Source organism: Castor canadensis, chromosome 10 (assembly GCF_047511655.1).
Source record: "Castor canadensis chromosome 10, mCasCan1.hap1v2, whole genome shotgun sequence".
NCBI lineage: Eukaryota > Metazoa > Chordata > Mammalia > Rodentia > Castoridae > Castor > Castor canadensis.
In genome coordinates, this window is record NC_133395.1 from 121,145,773 (window position 1) to 121,157,008 (window position 11,236).

At 42.7% G+C, this 11,236-nt stretch overlaps 1 long non-coding RNA gene across 1 annotated transcript; it reads left to right on the plus strand.

Annotated features, from left to right (window-relative positions):
- Positions 1 to 409: 409 nt before the first annotated feature.
- LOC141411342 (uncharacterized) lies at positions 410 to 9,812 on the plus strand. Its single transcript, XR_012436106.1, has 2 exons — positions 410 to 605; positions 9,588 to 9,812. It is a non-coding gene; the product is annotated as an uncharacterized lncRNA (long non-coding RNA).
- The last annotated feature ends 1,424 nt before the right edge of the window (positions 9,813 to 11,236 follow it).

Here is an 11,236-nt window from a genome sequence, read left to right on the forward strand (position 1 = left end):
CCAGTTTGTGGTACCACAAACTTTTATAGCACTGCGGATAACAAATACACTCTCCATTGTTGGGTCTAGGGGATCAGAAGACAAAAATGAGCCAGTGCTACCATGCCCCATGAGAGCACTGTGAACCCTACATCCTGTAAAGGGACATGCAGTTTCACAAGTTATGGCCCCCTGGGGATGCCTCAAAATGCCACAAGGCTGATAAGCTGGAGGCTTTCACAGAAGTGTATGTTCTTGCAGAGATATGTTAAGAGAACACTCCACCCCCGACTCTTGACTCCCCTCCCAAACAGTGTGTTCCTACAAAGATATGTCAAAAGGCCACTCCACCCCTGACCCTAATTCCCCTCCCCAATAAAAAGGACCAACTAAAAAAACCCTCTATATAAACAATAGTGAGCTACCGATTTTCCGGGTTCCCTGTTGATCTATAAGGGAAGCTTTGCCTTTCTCTCTAATAAATCCTACTTGTATGCTGACCTTGCCGTACCACGAGCCAATTCGCTGCCTCATGAGCCAATTCTTTGGCTAGTGAAGGCAAGGACCTTTGATACCAGCCCACAACATTTTTGGCAACTCAGATGAGACCTCTCTCCTGGACCAAGGTCAGTATGACTGAGAGCCAAACCAGCAGCCTAAGGTGTGACTGTGAGCCTCCAGCACCCTGCTGGATACTCCTGCTGTGGGAAAACCCCTGCTGAGGACTAGCTGAAAGCAGACTTCCCTGTGCCGCTCCCCCTGTCTGTGTCTGTCTCTGTCTCTCTCTCTCTCTCCTTCTCTGTTTCTGTTGTCCTAAAGGACTTCCCTGTCATGGTATCAGACCAACAGCTCCTAGCCAATGTTGGCCTCGGGGTGATTCCGGCTCTGGGGGTACTCTCTGTTCCCTCCCTGCAAGTGGAGACCAAACCCAGGGTTGATTCAGGTATGCCTTATGCTACATTGGAGAAGACCTGTTTGTTTTGGCACCTGGCATTCTTCTCCTCCTGCCTGTCAGTGCCCTCTTCTGCTGGAGGTAGCGACCCGAGAATGGAGATTTTGTGTGGCTGACAGTGTTCCAGTACCACTTAGTGGGAAAGACTTGAAAGCACACCTAATCATTAATCCCTCAAGTGTATGTCCTGTCTCCAGGCTCTGTTACCCCTCCCCTATCTAGGATGTCAGGTTGCCCCTTCTGCCCCCACCAGAAGCAGGGGACATACTTTTCCTCACACACTCCCTTCCTGGTCCCACTGCCTTGTCCTTCATCTCTTTCTGCCTTCTCCTCCCTGTGCTTGCTGGGACCCTAGCCTCCCATGGGAAACTCGTACCATAGTACATTATGACTTTCTTCAGTTACTCCCACACTTAGTTTGTCATGCCCCTTGGTCCGCACCAGCTTTAAATTGGCTCCTGAGTGCCAGCAGAGGCGAAGTCATCACATGAAAGTGCAGCCTGGGGGACAGACCCAGTGGGGCTGAGGGCCTACACAGGCCTCCCGCTGTGCCACACACATGCCCTAACCCCACCCCATAAGGGGAGGAGGGAAAAGCATGTGCACATACAGAGAGGCTGGCCCATCCTGCGGGACTCCCCGGGAACAATGGTGATGCCCACTACAGCTAAAGCAATCATGAGAAGGGCTCAGCTAGCGCCCAAGGCCGCTGCCACTGCTGGCCATGCACGGTGGTGACTGCAACACTCTACCACTCCCCCAAACAGAGTTGAGAGGGAAAATAAACACACACACGTGTGCACACGGGTGGAGAAGTGGTGGGCCACAGGTGAACAGGTCACTTGTCCTGGGCATGGGGGAGGGCAGCAACACCTTGCCCAGCCACAGTGCATGCCCAGCCTCACACTCAGGCCCACTTCGTGCTTGAGCCTAACCAACCCAGCCCTTAGGGCCAATTCTTATCCCAAAGTTATGGTCCCCAAAAAGCACTAATGTAGTGTTCTGGGAACAGCCAAAGAAATGGGCATTGCTATGGTTTCCAGACCTCTCATTTAAAACTTCCTACACTTTTGGCCTCAACATAAAAAGAAAACTTTCCTCCAAATATTGACACTAGTCATCCCTTTGTGGCACTGTGATTGCCCTGGGACTCCCTCTGAGTTCCCTTCTCTAACTCTACAGGCACTTCTCCAGGTGATAAGGCTAAAAGGCAGGATCCTAAAAGTTTTTCACTGCATTGGTAAGGGTGGGCCAGTCCGACCAGTCACTACATTTCCTTTGGTCCTGGCCATGGATGGCAGAAGGAAATCACAAGACAGGGATGACTGCTTTTGCCAGGTCAATCCCCAATCAGGATGCCAACAAAAGGGGAGTCTGACAAGTTTTTCTAGATGGGATCTGCCCCCTCCAGTCTTCCAGCCTCAGTACGCAAGCAGTCTCTGCTGCCAGTCTAAGGAAAAACCCTCAACTTTCTTTGTACTGAGGCCTGGCCCCAATGTCCCTTGGGTGACCAAGAGAAGTGGCCTTCAGAGGGCTCCCTAAATTATAGTACCATACTTCAATTAGACCTTTTCTGTAAAAGTGAGGAAAAGTGGATTGAGGTCCCCTATATATAGCTTTTCTTTTATCTCCAGGACAACCTAGAATGGCTCCATAATTGCTCTCTAGATACTCAAACACTGGCTGTTTTTTGTAAGCCACAGGATAAACATGGGAAAGGAGGACCAAAAAAGCCCCTTATCAGTGACAAGACCCCCATCCCTACTGCTCCCTCCACTGATCCACCCTCTGCCCAGCCTTCTGAGCCACCCCAATATTCAGGACCTCCTAATGGATGTTTCCCCATTCAACAGGGAGTGGTAGGAAGAGGACAAGTCTATGACTCCTTCCAGCTATCAGATTTAAGGGAGATTAAAAAAGGATATGGGTAGCTATACTGATGCCCCAGATCGTATATCCAGGCCTTTATTTCTGTGATCCAAACCTATAACTTGGCCTGGAAGGATGTCATGCTCTTACTGGACCAAACCCTTACCTCCCTTGAAAAGCAGAAAGTTTTGGCCCAGGCCACCCAAATGGGAGATGATTTCTACCTCCAATGGCCCCTATGCCCCCAGCCCCAGGGAATGATGGAATAGAGATGCCACAGATGCCAACAGGGGCACAAGCAGTTCCCCAGGCAGAGCCCTGCTGGGACCCAAACGATCTGAGGAATGAACGGAGGAGGCACCACTTTTTCTACCTAGTAGTGGAGGGACTAAAAAGAGCCAAGGTCAAGCCACTAAACTATTTGCAGGTGACCACTGTACAACAGGGTCCTGATGAGTCTCCCTCTGCCTTTTTAGAGCATCTTAAGGATGCAATTCAAAAATATACCACTGTGGACCCAGAGTCACAGGTGGGGAGGTTCTCCTCAAGGATAAATTTTTTATTCAATTGGCACCTGACATCCATAGAAAACTTCAAAATGTGGTAGCCAAAAGAGTAAAATCTTTTGACCAACTGGTGCAGCTTGCCACTTCAGTGTATTACAACCAGGACCTAACTGAAAAGAGAGATAAGGATAAAAAACCACCAATACCTTATTACTGTGCTCAGGGAGTCCCCATCCGATGGGGCCCCACTCTCAGGACATGCTACCAATGCAGACAGGAAGGACACTTCCATAGAGAGTGTCAAAGAGGTGGGCAGCCTGGGAGACAGCCCTGGCCCCCTCCTGGACCAAAACCCATATGTAAGGGCAACCACTGGAGGTCTGAGTGCTTCCATCTCCAGATGGAAGGAGGGGTGCCATCTCCCTTGCATTGATGGGTCCCGGGGCCTCCTGTCCAGGCTCGGCTTCTTGGTATAAAAGCTGAGGAGCCTCAGGTTACCATCATGATAGAGAAGTGGAAGGTCATTTTCCTCCTGGACAGTGAAGCCCACTTCTCTGTCCTCCCTTTCTCTCCAGGTCTCAGGTCCAAAAATAAAATAGTCATTCAGGGCATATCTGGCCAGCCTCTTGAGCATTATTTCACCTGGTCACTGGCCTGCTCCTTGGGGAACTTCCAGTTCTGTCACTCTTTCCTCATGGTCCCTAACACTCCAATACCCTTACCGTGGCAAGATTTATTGTCCCAACTCAAAGTCCAAATTCTACTTCTCCTGGGAATACTTCTGTATCCCCCTCATTAGAGAACAGGTAGATCCCACAGTTTGGACTGATAGTACAACTGTTGGTCAAACAAAAACTGCTCTTCCTGTACAAATAAAGCTAAAAGACACCCTCCAGTTCCCCCATCAAAAGCAATATCGCCTAAAGCCTGAAGGGTGACAGGATATATTGCCCATTATTAACTCCCTAAAATAGCAGAGACTTTTAGTGGAATGCTCCAGCCCCTGTAACAATCTTATTCTTGCTGTCCATAAGGGGGCAGTTAAATGGAGGTTAGGTCAGGACCTCTGACTCATTAATGAGGCAGTCATTCCCCTCCACCTAATTGTTCCCTATCCTTATACTCTGTTGGCTCAAATACCCTCAAAAGCCCAATATTGCTCTGAACTAGACTTACAAGGATGCTTTCTTTTACATTCCTCTATATCCTGACAGTCAGCCTCTGTTTACCTTTAAAGACCTCACTAACCCCTCACAACAGCTAGATAGCCAATTCCTGGTCCTTCTGGAACAACACATAGAACTGGGCTCTTTGGGCACTACCTCTGGCTGGCCCCCTTTTTATGCTCCTTCTTATTTTCCTATTTGGGCCTTATATAATAAATGGTCTCTCTCCAGATTCATATCTCAACAGGTCCAGTGATCAAACTCCACTCTTAGTCAAGGAATACTCACCTCTGCCTACACAAGAACCCTCCATCCAGTTCTATCAGAGTCCCCTGGAGACCGCAGGGGTCAACCCCTGAGACGAGTGCCCTGCACTTCCCCTCCCTCTTCTGCCCCAATGTCAGCAGGAACAGGTAGATGAGTCATCACCCCTTTCCCCATCAGCAGTTGTGTGTTTGTCTAGAGGGGGGACTTGTTGGGTCTGGGAGATCAGAAGACAAAAATGATCCAGTGCTACCATGTCCCATGAGAGCACTGTGAGCCCTACATCCTATAATGGGACATGTGGTTTCACAAATTATGGTCCCCTGGGATGCCTCAAAATGCCACAAGGCTGATAAGCAGGAGGCTTTCACAGAACTATGTACATGTTCTTGCAGATACGTTAAGAGACCACTCCACTCCTGACTCCTGCACCTCCCTCCCAAACAGAGTGTGTTCCTACAAGAAGCCACTCTACCCCTGACTCCTAACTCCCCTCCCCAATAAAAAGGACCAAATGAAAAACCTCTTTATGTAAACAACAGTGAGCTACTGATTTTCCAGGCTCCCTGTCGTCTCTAAGGGCAGCTTTCCTTTCTTGCTAATAAATCCTACTTGTGTGCTAATCTTGCCATCCCACAAGTCAATTCGCTGCCTCATGAGCCAATTCTTTGGCTAGTGAATGCAAGGACCTTCGACACCAGCCCACAACACCATCAAATAGAGAGCCAATGAACACTGCATTTCTGAACAGCTGAGTGAGTTAATAGAGAACTCAGTGAGTGGTTGTGAATGTTTTAGGCTAAACCACAGACTTTTGGAAAATGTAGTGTTGCAGGTAGATGTTACCAGGTGAGTAAACTAAACTACTGAGAGGTGAGATTTCCTGCCTAAAGTTCCAAGGTGAACCAGGGTTACTGCTGGTCAATCTGTAGAGATGCCCAGAGCAGATGCTGAAGGCCATGGAAGACTGTGGAAAGGACTGTGCATTTTATTCTAAAAAGGATGGCAATTCATTGAGGAGTTCTAAACAGTGTGGTGTCACAATCTGATTTACTTTTTAAAATATCCACTCTGATTTTTAAGTGGATAATGAGAAGGGAGTCAAGAGTGGAAGCAAGGACACCATCCAGAGACCTTTGTAGTAGTCTAGGTAAGAGACAATGGCTTTGAGATTCTGGACAAAGTAGAGCAACTGGAGAATGGTGACCAGATATGAGATACTAGCTGAAGGTAAAATTGGGCAGATGGATTAGAAGTTGAGAGTAAACGATAGAAAGGATATTAAGGGATTATTTCTAGGTTTCCACTTGAGTCAATTGAGTTGCCATTTACTAACTGCAGACTAACCCCCTATACCCTTAATGTCACGATCCAAGCAGTGCCAACCTTCAGGTTTGTGACATGTACTCAAATGTAACAATTAAGAATTTGAGCTCTGGAAGTAGACCTAGGTTTGGTTCCTGGCTCTACCACAGCTTTGAGTGTTCTTTGGAAAGTTCTCAATCTTTCTATGACTCAGTTTTCTCAACTAAAAAATGAACAGTATAGAGTGGCTATTACTGTGAGTGTTTAATGAAATAATGAGTGAAAAATGCTTAGTATAATTCCTGGCATATTATACTTTCAAAAATGCTAGTTGTGCTAGGCATTGCTATCTTAAGTTTTTTTCTCCTTTCTTTGAAAAACTATTCCAGCTCTTCAGACTTGTTCCTCTCTGGTTGCCCTGCATTCTGTGTTATAGTGCTTCACCTAGGTACCCCACCCTCTTATTAATTCCAGTTACCCCTTATCAAAGATTGCCTGCCAGTGCCATCTGTTCAGCTTTTGAAGAGGCTCTATTTTTTTCTTGTTTGGTTTCCTTTTTATTTTTGCAGTACTGGAAATGGAGCCCAGGATATCACATATACTAAGCAAGCACTGTACCACTGATCTATCTCCCTCTGCAGGAGAGCCATCTTGTAGAAGGGAAAACTTGCTAAACTTGGAGTCAAATATCTCATTCACCAAAATACAAGCTAGAACTTTGGATTTTGATAAAGCAAACATTTAAAACATATTCTTCTGGTTTTGGAAAGTAGAAGTTTCAACAGTTTAAAAGAAATTTTGTTAAGATAAAGGAGGGACTGACATTTGTTAGTTTCACTACTCTTAGAAATGGACCAGCAATGCAATGATGAATTTCAATGACACCAATGTATCCACAATGAGCTAGAACTTAACAAAAAGCTTTGTGCATAACAGGCCTTGAATTAATATCTAACAAATTGGTTTGAAAGTAAAACTTTAGCGGTAATTTTAGTATTTCTTTACATTGTACAATTGAACACAATGGAAGAACTGGTAGGACTAAACATATTCAAACAAGAGAGACTTCATTTGTATTAAGTCATAGGGGCAAACTTTACCCTTTTTCCCTATAATTTGATTTCTGCAAAACCTCAAGTCAACCTTATTTAATATTACAGACTTAGATCTTTTTGCCATGTTTCCCATGATAAATTACTTATCTACATAAGTAGTGTCATGAAGAACCAATGATAATTAAATGAAGTTCTATCGTTTTTCATGTCTTTGAGATTTGGTCAGCATGAGTAACAGGTAAGTATTGTCACTATAGCTAAGGCTCTGCTTACTGGAATTCCAGCTCAGTTCCCACAATAGTTTTGTGATTGTACCACGTCTAAGATAACTAGACTACTTCTTGGAAGTCATGTGGGGCTTGTGCCAAAATTGGAAATTCTAAACACGTGGAGTTTAAAATGTAACAGGCTTTCTGATAACTACTAAGAGTGGAGAATGACAGGCAAATGCCTTACCTAATTAGGAAATTCTTTTTAGTTCTATAAAGACTACATTTAAAATTAGACTGGTTGTCAACCATTGGGGGAATTGGTTGAATCATGTGAAGTTCTAATACAATGGAATCTGGATCTTAACTTCTATATTTAGCCACACACAAGCTCATTCTTTTTTATTTCAACATGCATACAACCTAACTTAGAAACTGGTAATTATTGGTTAGAATAACAGACATCCAGGGTTTTTCCTAGATTTCCTGTCTATAGAATTATGTTCTCAAGCTAATGAATTTTAGTGTGGTCAAAGCTTGAATTTGATACTTTGAACTATTGATGAAGTCCACATTGGGAAAAAGAAAGCTTTCATGGTTACTCTCTGACCCCATAACATTAATACACCATGGAAAAACATCTATTTGTCATAGCAGTTCAAATCCTTTTTAGAAGAATTAAATTACCTTAATGACAATTTCATGTATTTTTGTGACCTACAACCAGTAGTGGGAGAAAATTTAGTGCACATGTCTTGAATACCCTAGCTCTACCACTATGTAGAAAGGACCACACACATTAGGTGAATCTAAGATGCTTCTGCACTCTATTACAGATTTATCAGATCAAATGGATGATAAATGAATTTGGCCTTGGACTCTTTTGAAAGAGCCAAGCATTCCCTGCTACATTAACAGCAAAATGTAGAATTATTTAGAGTTGTTTATGAACTTCTTCTTTATGTGTTAGTCATTTGCACCTCACAGTAAGATAAGCTAGGATATGAAACTGACAATATGAATCTGATTACCAAATAAAGGAAACATGACAATATTGCCAGCCTATATATAATATGATCTTATGAAAGCTGTAAATGAGACAATAGGCAATGTTTACTTGTATTCCAATCCCAAAGTATTTTTCAGTGAATGAATCTTGACAGGGGCCTATGATATCACTACAATAAAAATTAATAAAGACCTTTTTCATTGTCCTTTTGATTCTAACCTAATGACTGTGTCCATTATACACAGTGATCACTTCCCACCACAGGGAACGGCTCACATGCCTGGTACAAAATCTTAAATTTGATGGCATCATGTAGTTGCAGGATGGAAATAATTCTAAAATTGAAGAGCACAGATAGGAATCTCTACAAAACCATCCCAGTTCAGATTGCCAAGTAGAGGACAGAGAAGTCTCAGTTTGAGAGACCAAATTTTATTCTTCAGTCAAATGAGTAGGCTATTTACTCTTTAAACAGATTTTACATTACTTATCCATTTAAAGATTAGCACTAGTACTGTCTCACACACTTAAAACTAGGGAACAAAAGCAATCTTACTGAATACGTAATAATAACTTAATAATTAAACTCTCATTGGAGATATGGAGAGAACCAGGAAGACAGTGTATGCATGTGTATACACACACACTCCTTAAAATTCCCTGTCCTTACAAACTTTGTCAAGCCATTCAACTGGTAGAAGGAAAATCCATGTCCAAAGCTTCTTTTTGCCCAACCCTAAATTCCTGGTACCCTCCAGTTATTCTATCACTCAGTACTTCTCATTAGAACTTCAAATGATTTCAGGCAGACAAGCAAGGCCTCAGCTGCCTTCCAGGTCAGAATAACCTGGCTCCAAATATTGATCCTGCCACATGTTAGTCTGAAGGCTGTAGACAATCTCTGTGCTTCAATTTCTTTGTCAGTGAAAAAGAGGATAATGCCTATTTTATTCTAAGACACTTAAAAATACTAAAAGTATCTGCCTAATACATCTTAGCTATTTTTAAAATGTTTTAATTACTTTTAGGTATTTTCATGCCCCATCCCAAACTACATGTGTTAGGGAACACATAATATATAGGCTGAGCTGAAATGCTGAAATGTTTGGGACCAGAATGGTTTCAGATTTGGGATTTTTTTTTTTTTTTGGATTATGGAAATGATAGAATTAGGAAAGTACAAGACAAACATACAAAGCTTTCCCAAATACAAATATGCAAAAAAAAAAAAAAACCAAACCAAAATAAAATGACATTTTTCTTCTTTTTATAGAAATGATTGAGAGAGGAAACAACTGAAATAACTAAAGAGAAGTATGACAATTAAATTATAGAGACTTCTAAGAATCTGTCAGTCAAACTTTTAAAGAAGGAACTGAAACAAAGGGAGCAAGAAACATGAGAAGACTGACTTTTGAAGAGAAAATGTAAAGAGAAAGAATCCACATTTCACTTTGTTTGCATGGTTTTGAATTTGAATTAAAATTCTATCATAGTTGCTGTGTTTTAGAAGAATGACTTTCTGGAACTTTCATGTTTCCTTTACCTCAATGATAACAACATTAAGAGGTTATAAGGCACACTACTGTAGGATTTGGAGTCTGATCTGTATGTACCCTGGCTGGCTTTGCCACACACTAGCTATGTGGCCCCAGCCAAGTTATTCATGCTTAGGAACCTACTTTCTTCACTGTTAAATACGGGTAATGTAAGCCCCTATCTCATCAGGCTTTGTAAACTGCCAGTGAGATAATGAGGAAAATTCTTGGCATTCTACCTGACACACAGTAGGTGCTTAATGAGAATTAGTTGTCATTCTTACTTCTGGTAGTTCTTGGTTACCTTTCAATATGCTAATCTGGAACACTTCCTTTGCAGGTAAATATATAGATATATATCTCATATCCACATAATTGAGAGAAAACTCATGAATGGATGTATTTGGCTTAACAGTACTATGATGCCTTAGAGGTATCCATGGTTTCTGCCTAAAGAGAATAACCAGTTTAATTGCCTTTTTCCATATCACCTTGCTCCTTTACTTCCTGTGAATGCCTGACAGGGTACCCTCCTTCTGGTCTGTCGCATACTGAAAGAGGTACACTAGAGCATAATCCTAGACTACTCCAAGGGTGTGGGTGAGTCACCTGAAGTCACTCACATGTACTTGAGTGTAGGATTACTCAGGGACAGAGGATACTGTCATTATCTAGTCAAAAGCAAGACTAAGAGCAATGCTCAAAATAATCCAAGGATATTGTTGAAAATCACCTTAGAAATCACTCAGTCTGCTGCTCCCAAACCTTCTCAACATAAGAGTCCCCTGGAAGGCTTTCAATCAGCAAAGATTCCCAAGTCACCTCAAACCTATCCAATGTGGGATTTTCAACAAATCTGGACCAGGCCATGCAAAATTCTACATTTCTCTTTGATGTGATGACTGGTCAGGGATGAGAATTACTAAGATGGAGCACAGATGGAATGGGTAAGAAGAGTAAGGCTCAGAGGAGTTATGGAACTTGTTTGCCTAAAGTAACATAACTAACCCATTGGTGAAGGCACTTGACTGCTAACTCAAGTCTGTCTGATGTCACACCTTGAGCTTTTATATTTTTCCTCTGGTATGTCTCCTCACTGAAAAAGCACTTTCTATTTAAGTTTTTTTTTTTTCTTTTTCACCACTGGGAAAGGAAACCAGGGCCTCACAATGCTAGGCAAGCACTTACCATTGAGCTACACCCTCCATACCTTTAAGTGCACTTTTATACAGTTTTCTGGACCTGGACTGGACCATCTCCCATAACCATTATTGCCTTCCTCTTTAAGGTAAAGTTGGTCATTTCCCCTTCTAACACAGACACTTGAGTTGCTTGAAAATATATTGCTTTGGCTTCCATTTAGGAAGGTAAATAGCACAATATT